This window comes from Schistocerca americana, chromosome 3, assembly GCF_021461395.2.
Source record: "Schistocerca americana isolate TAMUIC-IGC-003095 chromosome 3, iqSchAmer2.1, whole genome shotgun sequence".
NCBI classification, from domain to species: Eukaryota; Metazoa; Arthropoda; class Insecta; order Orthoptera; family Acrididae; genus Schistocerca; species Schistocerca americana.
Window position 1 is genome coordinate 317,370,594 of NC_060121.1, and position 21,752 is coordinate 317,392,345.

The following is a 21,752-nucleotide window of genomic DNA, read 5'->3' on the forward strand; positions in this document are numbered from 1 at the left end:
GGTCTTTTAGTTCTGAATAACCGGTATGTTTTGATAGCTTATTTGTTTGATCTAGTTTATAACAGATGCTTTTTATTTTTTACTTATAATCGAGTAAAAAGCTGAAATATTAATTTTTAGCCACAGCAGCAGTGCTAAAAATTTTCGTTTTTAAATGAATCTTTTTTGAAGAAGGAGTAATTTTTATTCGTAAATCTGCATTGGTTTGACCTACTGTTATTTTGATAACAATGAAAAGAGTGCTATTTTATAACACGGCCGACAGCTACGAACAGCAGTGTTGCTGAAACAATAATGTTCCAATTGCCGAATGTTGTGGCTTAAAATGCGCATTTAAGTGCAGTGTGCAAGACTTGGTCACTACTTGGTCTATACAATTGTTTCTCACTGTCTTCGCCAGACATCCGTTGCATAGCAGAATGGCAACAACCCTAGCCCGCAGGTAGTTTTACGAAGTGACGTAGCAGTGAAGTACAATCTTCATTTGCTTCAAAAGACTAAAGATTTGTCTGCCATTTGTATGAAATACTAATAGAGGTAGGAAAATATGATAACAGTAGTAAGTTAAATGATTAACACCAATTAATTGGCCGGCCCGGTGGCCGAGCGGTTCTAGGCGCTTCAGTCTGGAACAGCGCAACCGCTACGGTCGCAGGTTCGAATCCTGCTTCGGGCATGGATGTGTGTGATGTCCTTAGGTTAGTTAGGTTTAAGTAGTTCAAAGTTCTAGGGGACTGATGACCTCAGAAGTTAAGTCCCATAGTGCTCAGAGCCATTTGAACCATTTGAACCAATTAATTCGTAGTTTAGAATAAAAATAGAAAGTAACTGATCTGCTGCTGTCTACATGATATGCCTTTATCTGCTTGTAGCCATTAAAAACGTTCAAATCAACACGAAAATCAGAGTTCTTCAAATTCGGTTTTTACGCCTTAGCACGCCGGCCGAAGTGACCGTGCGGTTAAAGGCGCTGCAGTCTGGAACCGCAAGACCGCTACGGTCGCAGGTTCGAATCCTGCCTCGGGCATGGATGTTTGTGATGTCCTTAGGTTAGTTAGGTTTAACTAGTTCTAAGTTCTAGGGGACTAATGACCTCAGCAGTTGAGTCCCATAGTGCTCAGAGCCATTTGAACCATTTTACCCCTTAGCACTGACTATTCGTAATGTCCAAATAGTAGCATGATCCCCGCCTACAGCATGATTTTTGAAAAGTTTCAAAAAATTAGAGTCAATAGGATGATATTTTGATATTTTATACTATTCAATCATTTACCACGTTTTGAGAAAAGCAGGGAACGGTGCACAGTCTAAGTTTTCTTTTAATGGAATATTTAATTTGATATTTTGATTCTTTGTATCTTGAAACTGACAGAGACAAAATTTTTCAATTTTCACTTGGTTTCTGCCTTTATTACAGAAAAATAACCGAAAATCGTTAATTTTGAGTGGTTTTAACAGTCCAATTAAACTGTCTTTGAGAAACACCGATGTAACCGAAAACCGGTCCTTTTTTGGCGATAACCGCCATCCCTACTACAATGCAAATGAATCGTTAATGAACAGTTTTATGTATCGAACACGACCACTCTTCCCGGAAGTTTTATCAGAGATAAACACCAACTATGAAAACCTTCGTTCTATTATTTGACTGTTAAAGGTTTGTGGCACCTTTTAGCTTCGTGCAGTTTTGTTTCCTCGAAGTCGACGGTGTCCCTTTAGTGGCCTATCTTCTTGCAACGCACGAGCGTGCCAGCAGGGCTCGGCCTCGGCGCCCTCGCTTGCCCTAGTGGCGCGCTGACGCACAGCACAACGTCCTCCGCCCCCCCCCCCCCTTCCCCCTATCCAACCACCCACCCCTAGCGCACGGCTGTGCCCGCACCACGCGGCTCCGGATGCTGCGGTTCGCGGATCATGGCCGGCTACTGGCGCTGCGACTATCGACCGCGGCGTGGCGTGCCGACCCGACGCGCCCCACTTATCGATCCGCGGCACGGCGCACGCGCCGGAACGTCGCCGCGAAGGGGCGCCATCGATTCGACGCCGTGCGCTGCGGTCCGGTCAGTATCGCGTCGCGACACCCCGCCGACCACACCGACACATTTCCAGGTAGGGCAGCCAGCATCGCGTTACTAAAAAAAACTATACAACATAGTGCTCTCGTTAACTTGCCAGTTAATCTGGCCGCTGTTCTGCAATCCTCTCGTGTCTGAGCGAGTCGTGTTCGTTTCGCGCGCGATTTCTAGAGACGCGAATCGGCGAGCATGCTGTGAGCTTTTAGTCCACGCTACCATTATAGTGCCGAAGCTCGGATTGCGGAAATATCAGTAATCCAATTTGCACTCTTGCAGGTGCTCCAGTACGTGTATTTGCAATATTATCGCGCCCTTTTGCTGATCAAGCGCGCCACGCCTCTGTTGCGCGGTAGGGGTGTTTACCTCATTGTTTCCTGCTTCCGCGCCCACATGTGCTTTTCCTCTCCAGAGATTACTGCTGACTCAGTCACAACTAATAGTTTTAAAGGATTTCTGCCCTGTGTAGGATATTTTTGCCATCTGTTGTTCCTCGTAATTTGATCCATGCTGTTGATCTATCCCATGTAAGCGCGTGTCGTTATTTGTTAATATTTGAATGCTTGGCAAATGACCATTGATTCCTCTTGTCGCCGCGTCCAAAATACTATACTTTAACTTCACATTAAGCTTATTACGTACTATTTCTGACAGTAAACTTCATAAATTAATTCTCTGTCACAAAAAAAAAAAAAAATGAAATGTGTCAGCTATTTATGCCTACACATAATGTCCTATGTTTTTACTCAAGATTTCAAATGATTCATTTTGTATGTCACGTAAGTGGCACCCAGTTTCTCGATATCGTCATGACTTTTTTTCATTTATTTTTCCTTCCTGGATTTAATTGTCGATCTGCTTTCGTCGTTTTATTTAAGCCACTTGTCGTGAATGGTGTTGGTAATTGTCAGTGTCCGTCGCCAGATTCGTTTGCCTTCTGTTCTTTCGTAACACTGATCTTGCCAGTGTGTCTGTTCTACTCCTGTGCACGCCGAACAAGGTGGGATAACTCTTGCAAGTGTGACACGTGAATGAGAGATGGTCTCAGCCAAAAGCGTTCATCTTACGTCATAATTTTCATAGTTTCCTCAAATTACTTCAGACGATTTCTGAGATTATTAATTCAGTAAAGACACGGCCTATTTCCATTTTGGGCCAACTGAAAAATGCTCTGCTCTCTGTGACCTCCACGGCGTTTAAAAATTAATTATATAGGAAAGGGAAGATAAAGATACTCAATACATCTACAATATATACAGATTTGAACATTTGACAATTAAGCTCTCCGTAAGAATCGTAATATATACTGAAAATGGCATCATAACGGACGCTGTTCTGTCTTAGCTGTTCCATCTGAAATATATATATAGCGAACCGTTTTTCTTAGAATCACCGGCAGAATTGCGTAACTGCTCAAGCGTTTTTTTTCCATCGTAGTACTGCACACGTGTGTTGGTCTGCGAGATTATCCCGACAGAAACAATAATTAGGTATCACATGCTACGGAATTCTCTTACTGCTGGTCATAAAACCACTCAATCAGCTAGACCGTCACCTCCGCTCCTGCTGATAGTATTAGTCAAACGCAAGCGGCGCTGAAATTAGGTCATTAAGTTTTCAATTATGCATGTGACCTAGCGGCGGTCTACCAGAGAAGATCCTAATCGGTCATAAATGCGCCACAATGAATTTCACGCCGAGAACCAATGTGCCTGTGGACACAGTTACCCGGGAAAATCGATCATTTTTCTGCTTTGACTTTAAGTCTAGATCTGAATTTCTCTCCTTCCCTCTCTCCCTTTCCCCGCCCCACCCCCACCCCTCCACGTCTCTCTCTCTCTCTCTCTCTCTCTCCCTCTCTCTCTTTCTTCCTTCACATGCATACGCACACAAATATAAACACTGCTAAGAAGGAGCACCATTAAGATAACTCAAGAAAAGAGAAAACAGAGACATGATTCGATAAGTAATGAATTGAAAGAGCGTGTACAAAACTAAACAGTTCTGCTTCGTTCGGGATGCTTTCTGCAGAAGTAAATGTGCTGCGATATTCTTTTTATGCTGCCTTTGATTGATCGTAATATTTATCAGGAATAGGGAAAAGTACATTTCATTTTATACTATACTCTGTGTTTGCTGGGAATAGTTTTTTATTGAAATAGCTATCGCTTTTATCTTATTAAAACGTTTACTACCACAAATGTCAACTATTATGACTTCCAACGTTACTAACTTCTGTACTCAGGTATCTTAAGGGCACGTTCAAAATTAATCTTCCTACGGACAGTGTTCGTTTGTAACTGAATTACCTCTTATACTCCTAGCAAATTATTTCAATTTTGTTTCCAAACATTATACCGGAGTAGAGAAACGATAGCGCCTAAATACCACCTACAGACTCACCCTGAATAGATATTCAAGGACCAAACCAACACCATGGCGGCAGAGGGAGGGAAGATTTTCACCCCTCCACTTTATTGGGAACACCCAAAACTACGTGCTGCGTGTGGCCGCCGGTCACGTGGTCTGTGCCGCCATGGCGCCTAAATGGCCGGTATTACCCTGGGGGTGCGGTTCCAGTCCTGCAACAGTTGTGCGAACGTTGTTCTGTCTTTCAGAAACGATTACATGATGGATCAGCAAAAAATGTTCGTACGGAATTTGCAGAAACACGCCACAAAACGAAATGGCAAAACGTAGCAAAGATGCTGTTCGCCGCCTTCGTAGTATCTGGACGTCTAGCGCCGTACTAGTGGCTGATTTATATTAACTTACACAAACCTCCGAAGCGGCACAGATTATCCTGAGACAAGTAATTTAATATAAGACACACGGGGCCGCAGGTGCCGGAAAATACCCCAAAAGTGGATGACAAATGTTGTACATGTGACGTCACCAGATCACACCCAAGACAAGTATTAACCTCGGATTGGCCGGGTTCGACTCCCGACCGGGTCGGGGATTTTGCCCGCCCGGGTTGGTTGAGTTGGGTTGTTTGGAGGAGGAGACTAAACAGCGAGGTCATCGGTCTCATAAGATTAGGGAAGGACGGGGAAGGAAGTTGGCCATGCCCTTTCAAAGGAACCATCCCGGTATTTGCCTGGAGCGATTTAGGGAAATCACGGAAAACCTAAATCAGGACGGCCGGACTTGGGATTGAACCGTCGTCCTCCCGAATGAGAGTCCAGTGTGCTAGCCACTGCGCCGCATCGCTCGGTCCCCGCCCGGGGACTAGGTGTTTGTGTTGTCCTCATCATCTCATCGTCATTCGGGAAGTGGCGAGATTGGAACTGGAAAGATTGGGAATTTGTATGGGCGCTGCTGACCGCGATGTTGAACGCCCCAGAAACCAACGTCATCCTCATCACACCTCGGAGTGGTTCCGGGCATACGAGCGCGACTTTAGCGCGTGGGGTTCAGGGTTTGAGACATGAGTCTAGTAGGCAGTATTGTTTTTCATTGCGTGAGACAATTACGTGTTTACATTGACTTGTAAATAAGTAAATTTTGTCCCGGTCTCGCGGTCACTGCTAGTTTATTGCATGGTACAGTACAACAAAAACCTTCTGTGTTGCGTCAAAAGGAAATGAATATAAGCTTCCGAACTGCGTATTTACCAATAAATGATCTACGTTTTCTTTACCGCATAAGGTCTGCAAACAAAAACAAAAAACAAACAAAAAAAAAAAAAGAAACACATAACAAGAACAGCTTTTGTTTGGTTATAGCGAGAAAAATAATTTTGTAACTACTATGTTTACGACAGGTCACATTTACTGAAGGTATTAGACATTTGCACCATTTGCGCGAATGCAAGTATTGCATCGCTCAGTCATCCCTTCACTTACTGGCTCGATAATATTCTCCGTATTTTGGATGTGACGTCATATGTTCATCATTTGTCATCCGGTTTTGAGGTGTTTCCCGACGTTTGCGGCAACACACTGAAGAACCAAAGAAATTGGTACACCTGCCTAAAATCGTGTAGGGCCCCGCGAGCACGCAGAAGTACCGCAACACGACGTAGAATGGACTCGACTAATGTCTAAAGTAGTGCTGGAGGGAATTGACACCATGAATCGTGCGGCGCTGTCCATAAATCCTAAAAGAGTACGAGGGGGTGGAGATCTCTTCTGAGCAGCACGTTGCAAGACATCCCAGATATGCTCAATAATGGTTGCCAGCGGAAGTGTGTAAACTCAGTAGAATGTTTCTGGAGCCACTCTGCAGCAATTCTGGACGTGTGGGGTGTCGCATTGTTCTGCTGGAATTGCTCAAGTCCGTCGGAATGCACAATGGACATGAATGGATGCAAGTGATCACACAGGGTGCTTACGTACGTGTCACCTGTCAGAATCACATCTACACGTGTCAGGGGCCCCATATCACTCCAACTGCACGTGTTACACCCCATTACTGAGCCTCCACCAGCTTGAACAGTACCCTGTTGACATTCTCGGTCCATGGATTCATGAGGTTGTCTGCATACCCGTACACGGCCATCCGCTCGATACAATTTGAAACGAGACTCGTCCGACCAGTAACATGTTTGCAGTCATCATGTCGGTGTTGACGGGCCCAGGCAACGCGTAAAGCTTTGTGTCGTGCAGTCATCAAGGGTACACGAGTGGGCCTTCGGCTCCGAAAGCTCATATGATGATGTTTCATTGAATGGTTCGTACGCTGACAGTTGTTGATGGCCCAGCATTGAAATCTACAGCAATTTGCAGAAGGGTAGCACTTCCATCACGCTGAACGATTCTCTTCAGTCGGCTTTGGTCCCGTTCTTGCAGGATCTTTTACCAGTCGCAGCGATGTCGGAGATTTGATGTTTTTCCGGAATCCTGATATTCACGGTACACTCGTGGAATCGTCTACGGGAAAGTCTCCATTCCATCGCTCGTTCGCCGACTATAACATAACGTTCAAACTCACTTAAATCTTGGTAACCTGTAATTGTAGCAGCAGTAACCGGTCTAGCAACTGTGCCAGACACATATTGTCTTATATTGGCGTTGCCGACCGCAGCGTCGTATTTGAATAGGCATGCCTATACCAGTTTCTTTCGCGCTTCAGTGTACTAAATTACTTGTCTCAGCATCATCTACGCCGCTGCGGGTTTCTTTAAACTTTAATAAGGAACACCCTTTATGAATGAATTTTGTTTTTTCGTTTGTCAGCTTCGTTGCAGTATCGGTCAGGAACGTATAATTCACAGGGCAGCGTCTGCAGAAATTCATTGCATCGCGAACTGCTTGAGAGTCGCCTCAAAAGTTCGAATGTCACGAGGGACGATCTAGTGTACAAGCGCCTACATTTAGCAGTGGATACTTCGATGGATGAACGATCGTGTGACCTGTCGCAAGTTTCACAGGTCTATTGATATTTACAGTCTTTGAAAATTATTCATGCCAAGATGACCAACGCGGTAACCATTATACAAAGAAACAGGTATTCATTTTCCATTATTAAAACAGTGGAACTTATACATAAGGCACTTTGGATTTATGTCAGGGTATTCTCACGTAAAGTTTCGATCTAATTGTGTGAGCTTTCTCAATACTTAAGATACACTGAAGATAACATTCGTTAAAGCAGAGTATATCAGTGATGAAACAAAACACGCACTGCAATAAGAAAGATTCAAGAGCAATTTACTTGATTTTCAGTGGTGTTGATCCATCTTGTCAACTATTTATGACATGATTCTTGTACGATACCTAGAGAGCAAACTCTACGATAGGTAGGTACACTCTTCTGTGCCTACTTGTTTACTGGCCAGATTTTACTCACACACTGCAGTAGCAAGAGCTTGTGGTACGCTGACTTATTCATTCTTTCTGTACTTCACAGAGTGTTTGTGTACCTTTAGGTGGGAAATTCACGAGATGCAACTAATGCAGAAAGCTATTCCAAGGACGTACAGAAACGTACGAATTGGTTAATAATAAAAGGAGTGGTCTTTCCACAAACCAAATAGTACACCAAAATTATCAAATTTATTATATCAAAGTCAGGAACTGAAGCACTTGTTGGCTGCTGTGTCGCTGCAGTACTGAGAGAAAAGTACACGAAACAGGTAATCGTGATTTTCGAGAACTACGATCGTTCATAATTACAAGTCAGGTCTTGACGGTGATAGGCCGTTTGACTTGCTTTATTATAATCAGCAGCAGAACACCTTATTCATATTGTTGAGTACGTTTCCTCTTTCTTTCCTAGTGGTATTAACGAAGGGCCTATACATGACGGACATTCCCTCATCCTGGCCTTGGTGCTTGCTATTTTTGGCTGGAAGCCTTTCTTGTCCGAGATCAACTTAACGTAAGCTGAGAGGAAGGGCGAGAAATCCATGTGACGGAGAATGTGTTACGTGTGTTCGCTTTTTACGCTGTATAATTGATTGATATGTGGTTAGGACATAACGGCATATCCTGCCTGGCTCTTCGGCTGTGGAATGCTGCGGAAAATCTGCTGACACATGTAGTCAAGTAATCGCCTTTGCCACAAGTGAATTAGATTCGCTTCTGATTCACATACATGTGAGGCAAGTTTGCTGTCCATGGACCTGTGGCAGACATATACAATAGGAGTACTTCTGGAGTAAGCTAACGTACTTCTCACGCTGCCAACATTTAAGCGCATTTATCACGTGACTTGAGTATAGCCGGCCGGTTTGACCGAGCTGTTCTAGGCGCTCCAGTCCGGAACCGCGCTGCTGCTACGGTCGCAGGTTCGAATCCTGCCTCGGGCATGGATGTGTGTGATGTCCTTAGGTTAGTTAGGTTTAAGTAGTTGTAAGTCTAGGGGACTGATGACAGATGTTAAGTCCCATAGTGCTCAGAGCCATTTGACCCATTCGACTTGAGTATAATGCTGTTTACATTCTGTGTTTAATCGAAACATTAATGTTACACGCATTTGTCTTATTTTTTACACATTTACTTATTAATAACAACAAAGGAAAATGATTGTTGCTGCTACGAATGCAAGTTCGAAATACATGAAAGGAGGGAGAGTTACTTTTCATACGAATTACTACATAGTCACGTGACTTGGAAGACAGTGTACTGACGACAAAAATCGTGTTCTGCGCATCTAAATGCTCACCCCATAGATATTCTTACTCTATGAACTGATAACGTTATCAGGTAGGTTAACCAGTAACCCCCCACCCCAGACTTATTCGATTCTTTAATGAGTCGGGGATGGGGGGGGGGGGTTACTGGTCGGATACGGCGGCAGGTTAAAGAATTGAAGGCCCCTGCATAAAATAGCTTCAGGCTTTTGATTACTTTACAACTGAGTTAATGTGTTAGGTACTTGGCGTTATGCATGTAAAGCTTATGGTCGAAGATGCAAAACCTTAATTATTTGTAAAGTTTATTGGGAGTCGTTGAGTGCTCTTATCAAGTTTAGCGTTCGACCAGAAGGAAAGAAGTTCCTCTTCTCCACCTCAGACAGTCTTATGCTTAATTCAGGCTCTCAGCTGCTTCATTACTATCTATATGGCTAAGGTAGTAAGGCAAATCGGCCCGTATTGTTTAAACAGAAAGTACTGAAAAACGAACTGTTAATGTTGGGTGCTGCAAACGAAGATTTCTTGGAGGATTATCTCAACATGTAAACACTCACTACCCCTAGTATACAAAAAGATGGACGCTATAGAGAAGTTACGTACCTGATGCTAATAAAGCACGCCTGTTCAATTGCGCTTGACACTCTCTGATCAAATGTCTTCTGACATCCCTATAGCAGGTCAGCAACTGGAAGCAGTTAATTGCATAACATTGATAACTAGATGTCATGAGGAGAGGGTGCGCCAGTATGTAAGGAAGCGGCCTATCTGTGGACAACAATTTCCTGTAACTGCAGTGGCTGCGACAAAACAGACTGATGTTTATACGTGCCCCTTAATTTCCCAAAGTCCATAGGCTATAATTTTCTTCTGCCTCGAGCGTCCAGTATAACACTGCTGATACTGGCAATTCCAGTGACCATAATCAATACTGAGTTCTTTCTCTCTCTTTTAATTTAGGGTGGGCCCTTTTGTACTCTTCGGATGAAATGAGACTTTCTCCCTTTGAATGTGACGTGAACATTCAAATGACTTTTTGAGGCTTCGAAAATTCCTTCCTCATCCATCTTCACGAACAATCTCTAGTGGCTAAGTGACTATTCACTAGTCACACTGCCCGTTACGTATTAGCTCTGAGTCAACAACACACTTCTTATTTCTGCGTGTAAACGCTACTGACAGCTACCTGAGTTGAATAAATTCATTTGGGTTAATATTCTACATGACATATACTGATATATAGTTATATGAGACATCAGTTTACCTTGTAATGGTACTTGAATTACGCAACCATTACGGCAGCTCACCTGAACCTCTCGATACCAGCAATATTCTACTGTGTTTCTGTAAAGTAGTTGACGTATTTCTGAGACAACATTCAGATTTGATTTCATTAATGTAGAAGTACTTTGATTCATCGATATGTTTATATTGCAATGATATTATTCTTGTGTGTATTCTTTCTTTTGTCACTATGATCTTTGACGTACTTGTAACTCTGATTTTTGGGCGCGTAAGCGATTATTAGTTAGTAGTTAGAGTCGGACCTTGAAAAAGTCAAGTCTTGGACGTCATGTTGGAAAGACGCATAACGTAGTCAGCCTATAAAATGTGAACTTCAACAGTGAGGAAGATGTTTTCAAGTATGTTTTGTATTGTGAGGTGATGTTTTGTGTGTTACGTGATATTGCAATAAAAGCTATTAAAAGGAAGTGTAACTTAAATTCGGAGTGCTGATTTTTTTTTTTACATCACTATTGTGCTAACTTCGAAAGGTTTAATCTTCAAGGATGGTTTGTGAAGCGCATCTACAAAACTTTTGAAAATAGCAGAATAAAACCTAGGCCTTTTTGCATCCGAGCTTGGAATCATCACCACCTAGATTTTCGACGATTGAGCCATGATTTTACAACGAGACCAGCGTGGGAAACACGAAACGATGAGTGCCTAGTTTATTCATTACTACATGAAATGACTTTATTAACTGTGCTCTAATGACACCTGCCACATAATAACTTCGTTGTTGCCCGAAAATGCAGTATTTAGCAGCGTGAGCAACACCACAATCATTATTAAATTCTGACCTTTGTTGTGGTAGGGTTGTTAGAACCTGAATACATCAGATATGTATTACACCGTACATGTGGTATGCGTAACACGAGTCTGGAAAATTACAGCCTATTGTGAACCAACATTTTTCGTAATGGCTACAATTTGAATCGGAGCGTTAAGGAACAGTGCTGAAGATTATGGAGCGGTACAACCAAGGTTAGTTTCAGGAAAGGTGGAGGAAAGGAGGCAGGGTTTCTTACAACATAAGACTCAAAACTTTTGAAAACCTGTGTTTATTAATCACTGACATATTAATACTCCATGATGTAATGGGCACCTAATATGTACTTAACCGAGAGAATGTATACAAAATTTTTATATATTATTAAACGTCTACTTTTACATACATAATTCGCAAGCCACCGTACGGTTCATGGCGGACGGTACCCTGCGCCACTACTAGTCATTTCCTTTCCTAATCAAAATATCCACGGGTGTGCTGCCGGTCTATAGTGTCGAACGGGCACAATATTTCGGCGATCATACATGTCGCCATCATCAGGTGAACTGACGGACTGAGCTCCTGTGAACGTGCCAGCACGGAGATCCGTACGCTATGGCTGCTCAGAGGGAACTGGGTTCGGTCGCGGCGGCGGCCGATTTAAATACCCTCCGCCCGCGGCGCGCTCCCTCCGCTGTCCACGCCCCGCGCCACGGTCGCGCGGTGGAACAGATTGCGACGGCGTCTGAGATGACGTCGGTGTGATGGCTCTGTCCGCCGTGGTCGTCACAACTATACATTTGCTCGATTTACTCTTGATTAACCCAATCGCTGGTTCCCAAGCCTTGCTACGATTATAGCCACAGTCACGGTTTATGAGGTCGTCATTGGTGCGGATTTCGATGGCCTCTCTAACAACGCTGTCCCAGTATCTCGACGTCTGTACCAGAATCCTCGTGCGGTCATACTCCATGGCGTGATTTTCCGACAAACAATGTTCAGCGACCGCCGACTTGCTCGGATACATCAGTCGAGTGTGCCTCTGGTGTTCACGGCATCGATCCTCGACGGTACGCATCGTCTGACCAATATACGACTTGCCATACGCCGGCCTTCATCAAACCGAGGTCATCTTTGGCGCTCCCCACCAGTGCACGAGATTTATTTGGAGGACAAAACACAGTTCCGATCCGGTGTTTCTTCAGAATGTGGGCGATTTTCCCCGAGAGTGCGCCTGTGTATGGAATAAATGCAGTGCCTATCTCCTCCCTCGTGACTTCATCCATCTCAACAGGTTGTGCTGTAGTGGTTGGGCGGAGAGCACGTTGAATCTGCCACTCTGAGTACTCATTTTTTCGAAATACAGTTCTCAGATGTTCCAATTCCTGGGGTAGACTCTCTGCGTCAGAGATAGTGCGCGCCCTATGTACCCTCTACCGTACAGTTTTAAGTACCCCATTCCTCTGTGAAGGGTGGTGGCAGCTGTCTGCGTGCAAATACACATCAGTGTGCGTTGTCTTCCGATCCCCGAAATATTGTGCCCGTTGGACACTATAGGCCGGCAGCACACCCGTGGATATTTTGATTATCAAATACGCCGGGAGAAACTCAAGAATCACATTTCCTTTCCTGTTCCACTCGCAAACAGAGCGACGGAGAAATGACTGTCTATATGTCTCCGTATGAGTCCTAATTTCTCTTATTTTCGTTGTGCTTACGGGAAATGTGCTTTGGCGGCAATAGAATTGTTCTGCAGTCAGAATTTTCTCGACAGTGTTCCTCGAAAAGAACGTCGCTTCCCTCTAGGAATTTCTATTTGAGTTCCCGAAGCATCTCAGTAATACTTGCGTGTGGTTCGAACCTATTGGCAACAAATCTAGCAGCCCGCCTTTGAATTGCTTTGATGTTTTTCCTTTAATCCGATCTGATACAGTAGAACTGCTGCTCTTCTAAGTTTTCTGTCAATAAATCGCAATCTTTGGTTTGCCTTCCCCACAACATTTTCTATGTGTTCTTTCCAGCTTAAGTTGTACGAGGCTAAGTCAATTATTATCCGCGAAGTAGTTATAAAATTTTATTGTAATAAAATAGGAAACTTACAAGAAAATCATTTTTCGACATAGTCTCCTTGCGTTTCAACGCACTTGGTTCATCGTTGTACAAGCTTCCTCATGCCCTCATAAATAGAGGTTCTCGATTGAGCTGCGAGCCAGGAATGCATCACTTCTTCACTGCTTCGTCCGAGGCAAATCGACGGCCCCTTACGCCTGTTTCAGTGGACCAAACAAGTGATAGACGGGGGCAAGATCGGGACTCTATGACGGATGATCCAATACTTCAAATTTGAGTTTCTGGAGTGTTTCAGCAGTTTGGGCAGCAGTATGCCGACGGGTATTGTCGTGCAACCACACATCTTTTGACAGCAATCCTCGGCGTTTGCTTCAAATTGCAGGCTTTAGCCTGGAAGTAAGAATCTCAATGTTACGTACACTGTTTATTGTTGTGCATCAGTTTTCCTGCAGACGGTTTGGTCTTCAACTTTTTCTTGCACGGCGGATTTGGATGTTTCCATTCCGTACTCTGCCGTTTACTCTCCTGCTCGTAATGATGGATCCACGTTTCGTCAGCAGTAATGATCATGTCTAAGAAGTTGTCCCCTTCGTTACCAAAGAGATCCAAATGTTTTTTGCAGATGTCCAAGAGCGTTTGTTTATGCAACTGTGTGAGTTCTTTTGGGACCCATCTTCCATAAACTTTATGAAACCCGAGTCTGTTGTGGATGATTTCGTAGGAAGAACCGTGACTAATTTGCCACTTCGTCAATAGTTAATCGTCTGTCTAAAAGACCCATTTCACGTGAGCGCTCAATGGTTTCTTCATTTGTAGCGGTAAACGATCGTCCGGTTCCTTCATCGTGCGTAGCACTTGTGCGACCATTTCGGAATATTTCAATCCATTCGTAGACACTCCGTTGTGGCAAAACACTGTTCCCGTGTTGTGCCGAAAGCCTTCGATAATTTCGGCCCCTGATACGCCATCCGACCACAAAAAACGGATCACTGAACGTTGCTCCTCTTCGGTGCAAATAGACAGTGGAGCAGCCATGATTAACAGCACGGCAGCGATAACGAAACCAACCTAGCAGCTTGAAAATTGAAAAGATATGACAACAAATAAACAAAGCATACGTCATCAACGTAAAACGACAGTACTATCAAAATAAACAAAAATGTAACTAAATTGCGGTTAATAATTGACTTACCCTCGTATGTAATTTTAATTCCTAGGTATCAAGTTGAGTTTACGGCCTTTAGATTTGACTGATTTACCGTGTAGCCGAAGTTTAACGGATTCCTTTTAGCACCCCTGTAGATGACCTCACACTTTTCATTATGTAGAATCAATTGCCAATTTTCGCATTATACAGATATCTTTTCTAAATCTTTTGCGATTTGTTTTGACCTTCTGATGACTTTACTAGTCGATAAACGACAGCATCATCTGCAAAGAACCTAAGATGGCTGCTCAGATTGTCTCCTAAATCGTTTGTATAGATAAGGTACAGCAGAGGGACTACCTTCGGGAACACCAGAAATCACTTTCGTTTTACTCGATCACTTTCCGTCAGTTACAACGAACTGTGCCATCTCTGACAGGAAATCACGAATCCAGTCACATAACTGACACGATATTCCATAAGCACGCAATTTGATTACAAGCTGCTTGTGAGGTACAATGTCAAAAGACTTCTGGAAATCTAGAAATACAGAATCAATTTGAAATCAATTGCCAATAACACTCAACACCTTGTGTTAATAGACCGTTCTCTTCGAGGCAATTCGTAGCTTTCGAACGCAATACATGTTCCAAAAACCTGCTGCATATCGACGTTAATGATTCGGGCCTGTAATTTACTGGATTTCTCCTAATTCCTCTCTTGCATATTGGTGTGATCTGAACAACTTTCCAATCTTTGGATACGGATCTTTGTCGAGCGCGCAGCTGTATATCATTGTTAAGTACGGAGCTATTGCATTACCATACTGCGAAAGGAACCGAACTGGTATACAGTCTGGACCGTAGGACATACAGGGTTATTACAAATGATTGAAGCGATTTCACAGCTCTACAATAACTTTATTATTTGATATATTTTCACAATGCTTTGCACACACATACAAAACTTCAAAAATTTTTTTAAGCATTCACAAATGTTCGATATGTGCCCCTTTAGTGATTCGGCAGACATCAAGCCGATAATCAAGTTCCTCCCACACTCGGCGCAGCATGTTCCCATCAATGAGTTCGAAAGCATTGTTGATGCGAGCTCGCAGTTCTGGCGCGTTTCTTGGTAGAGGAGGTTTAAACACTGAATCTTTCACATCACTATGCTTGAAACTTGCCCGCACGCGTTCAACCATTTCTTCGCTCACTGCAGGCCGACTTGTTGATTTCCCCTTACAGAGGCATCCAGAAGCTTTAAACTGCGCATATCATCGCCGAATGGAGTTAGCAGTTGGTGGATCTTTGTTGAACTTCGTCCTGAAGTGTCGTTGCACTGTTATGACTGACTGATGTGAGTGCATTTCAAGCACGACATACGCTTTCTCGGCTCCTGTCGCCATTTTGTCTCACTGCGCTCTCGAGCGCTCTGGCGGCAGAAACCTGAGGTGCGGCTTCAGCCGAACAAAACTTTATGAGTTTTTCTACGTATCTGTAGTGTGTCGTGACCATACGTCAATGAATGGAGTTACAGTGAATTTATGAAATCGCTTCAATCATTTGTAATAGCCCAGTACTTTTATTAAGTGATTTGAGTTGCTTCACTACTCCGAGGATATCTGCTTCTAAGTTACTCGTGATGGTAGCTGTTCTTGAGACTCGTCTGCATTAAATTACTGTAACGCAGTTAACATTCAGATTAATGAAAATACTTTCTGTGTATATTAAAATATGTAGTAATCTGTCACATTGCCTGGGGATACGAGAAAAAAACATCGCGTTTAGAAGCGTTTGGGACCAGAGAAATCCTGATATGTAATTGCAAGTAGAATAGTGGCTGACGGCGAAATAGTTTACACAGATTCCAGTACAAATGACTCTGAGTGCTCTTGTTAGAAGCCAGTATACATGTTCTGGCTTCTGTATGCCTTGTGGCGGGCGAGTTAGTTTTGGGAAGACCACAACTTTTTTTCTAGGGGTAGTAGTGGGGGGCAACTGCCTCTCCATACCACTTGTTGGGTACGCTTTTGACTCTAATCTTCTTTTTCCGAGCCTGTTCCAAAAGTTCTCTGACAGATGATGATTGGCGGACACCATATTTTTGAGTTTTTGAGTGTGAGCGCCACCAGATGAGATCAAATGCGTTGGTCATCGAGCGTCATTAAGAAATAAACGAAGACCAATTTGGCATCAGGAGACGTTAGACGTAGAACACGAACTCCGCAAGCTTGCTTCAAAAGTTTAGATGTTTCCGTAAACATTATACCCACTTTCACCAAAAATTTGCACGTTGCATGGTTACTCCCGTTCGTCAGACACTGTGAAAACCGTTCACTGTCACGGTGACACAGTTCAAACATATAACAATAGTTGCGAAACAAAACGAGGAGTTAAGAAAGTGGGAGGTTGTAGCGAATACAGTGTTCACAACAGGCTATCGCTAGGATGTTTTATTGTTGAGAGAAAAAAGTTAACAAATCCTGCAAATTAAACAAGAGTCTCGTGCTTAAATGTACTTATTAAAATTTCGTTCTTTGTAGCCTTAAATTTCGTTTTGCATATCAATGCAACAGACACAATGAAGCAACATTTACGAGCGTGCTTAACATGACTCACAATTGTGTTAGCATAGACCGCGAACGTTTTGTTCCTGATAGCTATCGAGGCCTTCTGGAATGAATGGCAATGTTTTTTTCACTTTACGTGCCCGCCTTACCAATCGTCGATTCACATCATTCAATGGGCGGCAGTGGAAACTGCGTTAGGAGCCGGAGAGTGTTGTTCTGCAACCCAGAACTGCTAGTCGGTCACGTACACAAGCATTTCTTGTGCACACGAAAACTTCCAGACATCGCAGTTATTGTGACTCGAATGCTGTAAATAATGCAAGTTAATTCCCTTCAAAGGCATTGTAAAGGTGCCAGCAGATTACCTAATTCAGTCCTTTTAGGTGTCCAATGAAACATATTTATTCTTTGTTTTTTAATAGTGTCGTGCCCAGTTTTTGCTTCTGCGTTAGAGGTTGCTTTCGTTCATTAGTGTGTTACTGAACAATCGTAATAATGAGAACTAAGGTTTATATAGCGCGATGACATCTGTCTGAAGTGACAACAGAAAATTTGAGCTAGGTGGAGGATCTGAACCTATATTTGGCTTCTTTTCGCAAATTATCTTCTTACGACATTCGCCTTGTTTTCTATTGGCCACTTGTCTTCACACTTCTTCAAATTTCCTTTCTCCTGGGGATAAAAAATAAACACCAAGATAACTTCTTAAAAAGTAAATCCATTCTTATTCTACCATTAGGGCATCCAAAATCGGCACCCAGCCCGCACGAAAGTCTCATTAACTCGATGCTCCTCACCGTATGCAGGACGTTTACATGAAAATATTCCCTCGTTGGGTAAAACCAGTAAAGTCTCTCCGCCTCCGTTTTTTTTCCTTTTCTTTTTTTTTCTTTTTTGCTGTGGTGCTGTTTTTGCTATGGGACAACCGCTGCATATGAGCGTTTGACATTTAGGAGGGAACATCGAGGAACGAGAAGGGACGAGAATTTGGATGGGTCTGGATGGAATGCTTAAGTACATGGGACCGCTCGCGAAAAGCTGGAAATTCAATTACGAGTCCTCCTTCTTGCACACATTTTGAATTGCGACTCCATATATATATATATATATATATATATATATATATATTCAAATGGCGCTCTGAGCACTATGGGACTTAACATCTGGGGTCATCAGTCCCCTAGAACTTAGAACTACTTAAACCTAACTAGCCTAAGGACATCACACACATCCATGCCCGAGGCAGGATTCAAACCTGCGACCGTAGCGGTCACGCGGTTCCAGACTGAAGCCCCTAGAACCGCTCGGTCACTGCGGCCGGCGACTCCACACAGATACACGTTTACGCCACTGCCGAGTAAGTATTCGTGAAGAATTACAAGGTGCTCGATAATCGAAAGTAGTGAAGTAGATAAGCTCAGTTTTTCATCGACGTACATCGTTTCAGCGAAATTGTTCGATGAGCGGGCAACCTCAAGTGGAACAGTTTTTCTGGAAGTATCGTTTAAAATGGAGCCACAAAATATTGTCCTCTCTTCGTTATGAGAAAGTTCTGTTTAATAGATCTTTCTGAATAGTTGTCGCCAGTCCTTAGAGCCAACTGCTCTAGCATACGTTTGATGCTCTACTTAATAGAAAAAATACTCGGTGTGTTGAAGTCGGGGCAAAACAGACCAGTGTTGCAAGCTCACTTACCTTAAACTCCGATACAGATTGTACAGTAACAGCTACATCGTCACGCTAATACGTAACAGGTCAGTCAAGAAAGTACCCAGGATATGAAGTGGGTGAGAATGAGGGGGGGGGGGGGAGAAGGAGGGGAAGGGGTGGGTGTAACTCGTATTACTTTCGTGGAAAGGAAAGGGGATGGTGGTAGCGAAGCACAATTTAAAGAAGCACAATTTCTCACAAAATAAAACTTAAGTCTGTTGGAAAACTGTTCATTAATGACCAAATACACTAATACTACTACCTATAAAGTACCAGGGGCGTTCGATAAGTAATGCAACAATGCACAAAAACACATGTTTTTCTCAGCCAATTTCGGTTGAAAAAATGCGTAATTTATTGTGGGACATCGTGGATTGTTCCTGCTTTAGCCCCTATAATTTCAAGAAGTTCCGATAGATAGCGGCGCGATACGTAGCCTTCGAAATGGCGTCCGTAACGGAGGCGCATTTCAAGCAGAGTAATGTCATTGTGTTTCTTTTGGCGGAAAACTAGAGCATCGCAGATATTCATTGGCGCTTGACAATGTCTGCGGAGACCTGGCACTGAACAAAACCACCGTGACTCGCTGGGCGCGGCGTCTGTCATCATTGCAACAAAATTTTTTCTGATCCAACCTACAGTCCGGATCCTGCAAGTTCCGACTTCCATCTGCTTTGCCCAATGACGACTAACAGTACAAGGATGATGAGGAGGTTGTTGATGCAGCAAGCCGTTGGTTCCGGCGTCGACGAATAAAGTGCTACCCTGCGGGCTTACGGGTCCCCCAAATACGGTTTTGTAGCCAAAGGCGTGGAGAATAATATGGTGTACTGAAAACCTGAGTAAAACCAAACTGCGTTCAGAAAAAAAGTGTTGCATTACTTATTGAACATCCGTCGGACTTAATTGAGAGAGAGTACACATTATCTTGCTGTTACGTAGTTAATGCTCAGATACATGTGAATACTTTCTGTATTTATCTTTTACGTTGTTGATGACATGAGAAAAAACGTCACGGAGTGTATATTCTAAGAACCTCAAGTCATCTGGTGGCGAAAGGTGAAATAGTTTCGGTATTTCACCACAAACAGCTCTGGGCGCACTTGCTGACAGCCAGTGCCCATTGCATTTTCTGGCTTGCCTCAGAGCTTTACTGTACTGACATGTCAGTGTGATGGCCAAGGATGAGAATTCGATTCGTCAAAGTCGTGTTTTTTTACAAATAGTGGAGTGCAGTTATGAGATTAGAAGGAAAGGAAAGGCACGCAGTAGTTGAGAAAGGAATGAGACAGGACTTTCGTTTTATTCAAGCTGTACGGAGAACAGCTCACGGCAAACTAAGGAAAAACTTGGAAAAGAAATTGAAGTTACGGGAGAAGAAGTAAAGACTTTAAAGTTGACATAGGAGTTCTGCTAGAGACGACAAAGCATTTGGAAGATCAGTTGAACGAATAGGAAGTGTCGTGATAACTGTCTGTGAGATGAACATCAATAAAAAGGCAAAGCAGGGGTTATGGAGTACAGTCGAATTAAGCCAGGAAATGCATGGGAAATTAGAAAATGAGCCTCTAATTTTGCTATTTGGGCTCAAGAATAACTGATGATGTCAGAAATAATGAGGATATAAAACGGAATAGCATGAAAAGTTTTTGTGAAGCAGATAAAATATATCAACATCGATTATAAGATTAAATGTTAATCTGCCAAAGGTAATGGCACAGAGAGGAAATAGAGGTAAAAATGGCTTTGAGCACTATAGGACTTATCTTCGGAGGTCATCAGTCCCCTAGAACTTAGAACTACTTAAACCGAACTAACCTAAGGGCAACACACACATCCATGCCCGAGGCAGGATTCGAACCTGCAACCGTGGCGGTCGCGCGGTTCCAGACTGTAGCGCCCAGAACCGCTCGGCCACTCCAGCCGGCAAATAGAGGTAAAGATAATGCTATTTGGAGCAGTATTAGAACATGTGCAAAGCTTTAAATACCTCGGAAGCAAGACATAAACGACTGGAAGAGCAGCACAGAAACTAAAACCAGGATAGCAATGGCAAAAGAGGCATTTTATAAGAAAAGAAGAATTATCTGCAGCATTATTGACGAAGGTTTAAGGAAAAAGCTACTAAAATGTTCTGTATGGGGTCCCCTGTTGTATGGTGCTAAATCGTGAGCACTGAGAAATAGAGACAGAGCAGTGGTGTGGGCTTTTGAAATGTGGATGTGGCGCACGATGGAAAGAATGAACTGGTCGGATAGAGTGAAAAATGAGGAGGTACTAAGAACAGAGGGAGAGGCAAGAGAGTTACTGGCTGTAATAAAAAAGAAGGAAGCGAAAGTGGATTTGACATATATTAAGAATGAAGGAGGGGTTTATGAAAACAGAAGGGTGTGTGGAAGGAAAGAGGAGGCGAGGGAGGAAGAGATTTTAGATCATAGATGATATGATGGACGGCAGCACATTCACTGTCATTAAGAAGGAAGCAATGGATCGCATGAAATGAAGAAGCAAAGGATCTGGTAATAAAGTAGAAAACTGATGATGTTAAGGAGTCTTTTGGAAAGTATTTGTCTGGAGCGTAGCCTTGTATGGAAGTGAAACGCGAACGATAAACAGTTTTGACGAGAAGATAATAGAGGTTTATGAAATGTGTTCTTGCACAAAGATTAGACTGGTAAATTCCAAAGATTATGCGGTAAAATCGGGTATGTAATGGGGAAGTATTATAGCGAATAGGGGAGAATGTATCGTTATAGAACGATTTGATTAAAATAAGTGATTGGTGAGAGGGCGCACATTGACGTATCAAGTAGTAGTTAATTTGGTAATAGAGGGAGGGGGAGGAAGCAGGGTTAAAAATTTTACGGATAGACCAAGACTCGAGCACAGTAGGCAGGGTCAAATTGATGTGCGTGGAGAGTTACATTAAACCACTCTTTGGATTGAAGACAACGACAACATAGTTGGTTGTACAAAACGAATCTACGAGAGCGTCAGAATAGTTCGTTTTAATCAGTGCAGTAGAACAAAGGGAGACGAGGAGCTTTAAGTGA

The 21,752-nt window shown here is 43.1% G+C and overlaps 1 protein-coding gene across 1 annotated transcript in view; it reads left to right on the forward strand.

Moving 5' to 3' along the window:
* Positions 1 to 2,002: 2,002 nt before the first annotated feature.
* LOC124607368 (sodium- and chloride-dependent GABA transporter 1-like) overlaps positions 2,003 to 21,752 on the forward strand; it is a 168,898-nt gene continuing 149,148 nt past the window's right edge. The window contains exon 1 of the mRNA XM_047139682.1: positions 2,003 to 2,106. The gene's annotated coding sequence lies outside the window, so the exon portion shown is untranslated. The remainder of the gene's footprint in view (positions 2,107 to 21,752) is intronic.